The following is a 6,626-nucleotide window of genomic DNA, read 5'->3' on the forward strand; positions in this document are numbered from 1 at the left end:
TTGATGCTGGTTCAGAAATCAAAGGTACCTCAGAGTTGTTTACTTGAAAAGTAACATGAAACACTTTTGTTTTGCAGAATTTGGTACACAACATTAAAACATTAATTATGGCATTATGACAGAATTCACAAAGAACGACCAAACCATAACTCAGAGAATTCACAGTATGAAGACTTTGGACTAAGATACCCTGCTTTCCCTATCCAATACAAAACACTATGAAAACTATACGTGGAACTATAAAGACACAAATACTGTGCAACAGTCATAATTTTAAAAGGACCTATTTTGCTCTTTCTCCAGTCTGATGTCTTTAATCTTGGACTCTACAAGAGCAGCTTTGCATAATTCATAATTTAAAAGGATGTTATACTTGGATTTGGTGCTGGCTCACAAGCAGTTTCATATTCCACCGCCTTCCTGTTTATCGAGATCTTTCTGATTGGCTGCTCCTCGTAAGCAACATGTGAACAGCATGTGGGTGGAGCTTCAGTGCTCACAGCTACAAACGCATGAGATGACCCTCCCACTAACATCATACAATGTCAACAGTAAAAAAAAAAGACATGCAAAAGACCAAAGACTAATTTAGTTGTCAATATTTCATTGTGTGTTCAGGAGCTGAATGTGAGAGAAAATAGCAAAAGGGTAAGTAAACGTTTCCTCACACTTTAATGCTTTTCCTTATATGGCTATCATTATAGATTAAACATCGCATGTGTTGTGCTGGTTTTTGAGTGGGTTTGGTTGTTATTTTTGTTATTTTTATATATATATATATATTCCTGCCCTCTATGTGCAGTTTTTGTTTCATTACTCTAGACCACAAGGTTCTGTCTTGTCAAAGGGAGGGGTAAGTTAAAAGATTGAACTGGATTGCTGCAGAATGCTGCTTGACCTAAAAAAAACCACCTCTTTTGTTTTACAACTGAATCTGCACTTCTTGTTGTGACGCCTCTTAATCGGCTGAATTTAGGCCTATCAGAGCTATTAACACCAGCAATTAAAAGTAACTGCACGTCATGCCCCTAACCACAAATGCATGCCAGACCAACACTTGGAAATGTAAACATGCACGGTCCTAATATATCTAAATATGTACATATGTATGATAAAATTTTGCCCTGTGTTTGCTCTGCATGTGAAATACCTATAGATCATAGATTAGTAGGAGGCTGTGCTTCATGATCGCACGAGAACCTGGATGTATTAGGGTTAGCGATCCTTCCTGTCTGCCCTTCATACCTGACACCTCACACAAATGTTGTGTCAAAAGCAAAGGGGATTGTGTCTGAAGTTGCAGATGATATTTTAGCGCACAATTTTATGCTTAACTATAAGGAAAATATGTCATTATTTATTTGTTTGTATGTTTGTTTTTGATGAAGATGAATCCTTGTTCATGTTGTTTCTGTATGCAAAAGACTTTCTGGCCGTTTACCACATAACAGAACTCAAGCTAGATGATGCAGGGAGCCTTTTTCTACAGCTAATATAAAATAGAATGATACGTTTACATCGTCAAATATTATACTCAGTGTGAAAAACAGATGTCATATTTACAAACATCATATTTATTTTCCTCGGTGTGGATTTATGGTTATTGAAGCCAGCACAGACAGGAAACATCCTTTAATGCACATGCAGCAACTTTTACTGAAATAACACAGCATTTTGCTTCGGGGACATATGATGCTGTTCGCTTTCTCACTCCACCATCTCTGTGATACAGAATGAGACACAGAATGTGATCTATTTATACAGGCAACACACTTTGCTGCAGTGAGGAAGCATTTGTACGTTTGTATTTCTGTGTAGCATGCGTTTATCTGTTGAGAGAAAAAAACTTGTTTTTCTCTTTGCCCTTGTACATTCCATAGTCTGTACTTTCTTTTTTTGCTGTTATTCATGTGTGTGTATCTGCCTGTATCTATCTATGTGTGTGTATATGTGTATGTTTGTCAGTCCCCTCAGTTGCACCCTCTTCTGCGTCTAGTTTCCCAACTAAATACTAGAAGACAGAGAGGACTCACAATGCACGTATGTACCACTCACATCTGTTCACCACAGCCACTGACTGATAAAACAAAGAGAAATACTTTGTTTTTTGAATGCAAAATACAATCAGTGGCTCAAACTGTCATTAAATCCTGTGTTGTTTAATATCCCCCTACACTGTGGGACAGCTATTATGCAAAGTTACTTCTTAAACGTATATATTTGGATATCTCAAGAGCAACAGGATGGTATAGAAAGAGGTGATGAATAGATGATGATAATTGCAACAGGCACGATGAAAGCAGCTCCACTTTTGTGCGCTTGCTGCAAATGTTTATAGTGAAATGTGTGTGCTCCATTCTGTAATTGATTTCAGTGTGTTTATCCACATCCTGAGCGTCCACATCAATCATGCTGTTGCATATCTGAGAGCTCTCCTCACTCTGTGCAAACTCACTCTACATTAGTTGTTCTTTCCCAAGCTGAGAGTTATTATGGTCTATAATTGGTGTGGCAAGCCAGGTGAATTCCTCCCCCACTTACTATCAAAGCACTGACAAACACAAAGTGGACGCCGATAAAACGTGAGCAAGAAACGTGGAGAGTGTGTGTTTTCAAATCCAGATGTGAGTCTTTGAGTGGGTACATGTTGGTGGTGAAGAGGCGCTGCAGACAACACTAAGAGCAAAAACTCCGAAACTCTTTTTTGCAGGTGGCTAAATTGTGTGTTTTTTAAATGTTTTTACAGGCCGACCTCCAGGGACCTGGAGGAATCCAGAGCAGAGGCTACTTTCTCTATCGGGTATGTTTATGTTTGTGCCACTAAAAAAGGAATTAAAAAGCCTACAAAATAGGCAGAATTTGAAATTAAATTAAAAATTAAAAATTGTGTTTACACTTACAGCCACGGAATGGGAGAAGATCCTTAGAGTATGAATGAACTAAAGGTAAAAATTCGGTTATAGTTTTTTTCCTGCCTTCATGTTATGTTTGAAAGATTAAGTAATTGTACATGAAATTTAGAGTAGAAGAAAAAGCTCTAGGAATTTATTAATGATTATGTGACTGTGCTAAAATAAGCTAAAATATCAAAAACCCAAAGGCACTTTCATGCACAGTGCGTTTTGGCATATACGTCTTCAACAATTAAAAAAACTATATCTATTCCATAAAGGCATTTTAATTTTACATGAAAAGAGAGTGCTTTGGAGTTTTTGTGATATTTATCCTCTTGACTTTTGTACTAGACTCGTAGGACCGCGTTTATATGCAGTTTATATGTCAAATGCATGTATCTGTATCTTCTAATCATACACATCCTGCATGTGTTTTAGAGTCTCCACCTCTGAAGCTTAGTGTACAGAGACAAAACAGACCCTGAGACCCAGGCTGCTGCACCGCCACTGAGTGATCCGGACATCAAACACATCCCTCTGCCTCTGCTTTATAGTGATGTTTGAATGTACACAATGGATATTAATTAAAACACTATTAATTTATCCATATTTTGTTTTGTGTTATTAAAACTGCTATCTGTGGCTGGGTGTAGTTGTGTAATTTTGTTTCAGTGTGATTAGTTCTATTTCAGTACATTTGAAAACAGTGTAAAATAGAGTGAAGGAGTGAAGGGGTGAATTAAGTTTTTACATAAAATAGTAAGAGTAATTTAAACATGAAAATGGCTTTGTTTGATGTACAGTTGTATAATGTGTAATTTTAATAATAATAAAGTTACAGATGGTAAAGTAAGTTCCTCCGACTGCAGAAGCCTCAGGTGTTGAGGCTCTGATACTAAACCAGCACTATATCTGCTTGGTTTTCTGGGGGGTTGGCTGGGATATTTTCTTTGTTGTTCTCCACCTTTTGTGGTGATTTTTCATGTGTGTGACATCAGACAATTTATTAAGTACATCTGGAACTCCACCACCAGCCTGAACCACTGATAACAACGCAGGTTGGAACCATGCTTTCATGTTATTTACACCAAATTCTGACTCTACTCTCTGCATGTTCAGCAGAAATCAAGACTCATCAGACCAGACAATGGCTTTCCAATTTTTATTGTCCAGTTTTTGGCCACCTGTGTGATTGTAGATGACAGCAGTGACACCTGGTGTGGTCTTCTGTCGATATCACATGCTTCAATATTCAACATGTGAATTGAGAGATCTTCTTCTGCATTCCTTGGTTGGAATGAGTAGCCATTTGACTTAGTATTCATTGGGAAGGCGGTCTGGTCATTCTCCTCTAATCTCTGAAATCAACAAAGCATTTCAGCCCAGAGAGTTGCTGATCATTGGATATTTTCTCTTTTACAGATAATCCTTGGTTTACAGAGGAAGTTGTGGTTAAAATCCCAGTGGATCAGCTGTTTATGAAATACTCAGTCCAGCCCATTTGGAAATAATAACCGTGCCACATTTAAAGTAACCTGAATTCCCCTTTATTCCCATTCTGATGCGCAACATAAACAAATAACACGACCATGTCTACGTTCCTAAATACATTGAGTTGCAATTGACTGATTAGATATTTGGTTATAAGGTATTAGATAATTACTGGCAGGATTTTATTTTATTACTTATTTGGTCAATTAAAAGTGCAAATTACCAACCACGGAACACGAATGTGTAATTACTACTATCAACAGTAGATGTCGCTATCAGCAGCCAGTTAAAGCCTCTTTCTTTGTATTCTGTTTTCGATGCTGGTGTGTCGCTTTAAAGAGGAAGGAAATGTATATAATGATGTTTACGCGCTGTATAGATCTATAAATAAGTGCATTCCGATTATTTCACAGAGAGTTACTCACTTTTACCGGTGAGATAAGTGAATGAATTTAAAAGTGTTCAAATTCCTTTAGTTCATCGTGAAATATTATTGTTATGGCCTATCTTTATCCAGGCAAGTCTCACTGAGATGAAAAAAAAAACAACAACTCTTTTTCAAGAGTGACCTCACTATAATGATCGAGGGCAAACACTGTAATCAGTCTTTTGGGTATAAACAGTGACAGCACGATAAATAAGAATGTGTTTATCTTTAAGGCTTAATTAGTGTGCAAACCTAAAAAACAGAAAGAGCAGTTGTGTAAAATACCACAGGAGCTCTTGCCAAGTCAATAAAATAAAATCCAACTGCAGCATTTCACACAGGACACCAATCAATAACCTCCAGAAAGGCTATTTCTTCTGTGTACTCAGTGGGTTCCAGCCAGACTGAAGACTATCATCACATAACTGGAAAAACGAAAAACGTTTTTTGACCAAATTGCCCGTCTGCCATCCTTCCTTAGAGATGAGCACATGTGAGCAAGAAATCATATAATAGCCTTTTTAATTGTTTTTGTAGCTTTGAAATTGTAAATAAAGCTCTGTGGTGATTTTTCTTATTGCTGCCTCTGTATGTTTGCTTAAATTTAAGACGCTTGCAGGGGAGGCTTGAAGAAGACGCAGACTGTGATAAGGTGATAATGCTGTAATTTATAGGGTTTATAAATTACAGTATTGTTCTTTGTCCCTGGCTTTTCATAATTAATCTTAAAACCGTTTTAAAGATAATTTACTGTGTAAAATCTGTTTGTTTTATCCCAAATAGTTAAATTTCTAAACCATTAATACTTGTGGTCCAGGCCAAACTGAATGCTCTGCTATAGACTGAGTTTTAAATGTTATAATTTGTTGGGGTTTGCAGTAGCCTAGGTATGACAAACTTAGGCGAAGTGTAAACTCTTTCTAATAAGTTTTGCAATTATTATTTTTTTCCTATTTAATTTAGAATCGTTTGGTGCACTACTTCATGTTTATTGCGTACAATTTCGGAAAGATTGGTTGTTTCTAATTCCTAAAGATCAGAAAAAACTGTAATATCTCCCTCAAAGTATCGGAAAAGCGCCACACATCCTTAACGTGGCCAAAAGTGGCATTGCAGGGTTTGCTACTTCCTGTTGTCATGGAGATGAGTAGGCTACCCCGGAGTTGGCCGATAAACATAAAGACACACGTCCAAAGGGCAGACAGAGATAATTTATCGACAAATAATCCTGTCTTCAAACAAACTTGACACAAAGAACAACAACGATAAATAAGATATAAAACAATGACATATAAAATTACAACAATAGCTTTTATTTTGTCCCCTGGCTGTGAATTACCGCAAAAGTAACACGCGAGTCTGCTTGAGAAAACTTAGAAAGCGTAGGCCAAATGCAAGCGGAATTTATATTCTTTAAACAAACAAACAAAAAACACTCCTATGCATGCAGATCTTCTTTGGACATCAAACTGAAGAAGGAAAATTATTCAAATGACTAGTTTTGAAGTATGCACAATCTGAGTTATTACTGAGTTATTAGTTTAGTCACAGTTTTTTTCCCAAGTGTGGTCGTTTTAGTTTAGGTTTCATTGTTCCATAATGTGCTTTTTTGAGTTTCAGTTTCAATTTTAGGCTATAGTCTTAGTTGCAGCCAGCCAATGAGGGGTATGTCTCAAGTGCAAGATGTAAAAAATTTAGTACTAACATCATTTTAAGGCCTTTGACTCATAGTAATAAAAAGACCTCAGTCTTAGTAAACACACACACACACACACACACACACACACACACACACACACACACACACACACACA

The 6,626-nt window shown here is 36.9% G+C and overlaps 1 long non-coding RNA gene across 1 annotated transcript; it reads left to right on the forward strand.

Annotated features, from left to right (window-relative positions):
• Positions 1 to 2,745: 2,745 nt before the first annotated feature.
• On the forward strand, positions 2,746 to 3,479 carry LOC102198789 (uncharacterized). The gene is made up of 3 exons (XR_311705.1): positions 2,746 to 2,800; positions 2,903 to 2,945; positions 3,333 to 3,479. It is a non-coding gene; the product is annotated as an uncharacterized LOC102198789 (long non-coding RNA).
• The last annotated feature ends 3,147 nt before the right edge of the window (positions 3,480 to 6,626 follow it).

The sequence above is a fragment of the Pundamilia nyererei genome, unplaced genomic scaffold, assembly GCF_000239375.1.
Source record: "Pundamilia nyererei isolate P.nyererei 1_Seehausen unplaced genomic scaffold, PunNye1.0 scaffold00046, whole genome shotgun sequence".
Taxonomy (NCBI): Eukaryota; Metazoa; Chordata; class Actinopteri; order Cichliformes; family Cichlidae; genus Pundamilia; species Pundamilia nyererei.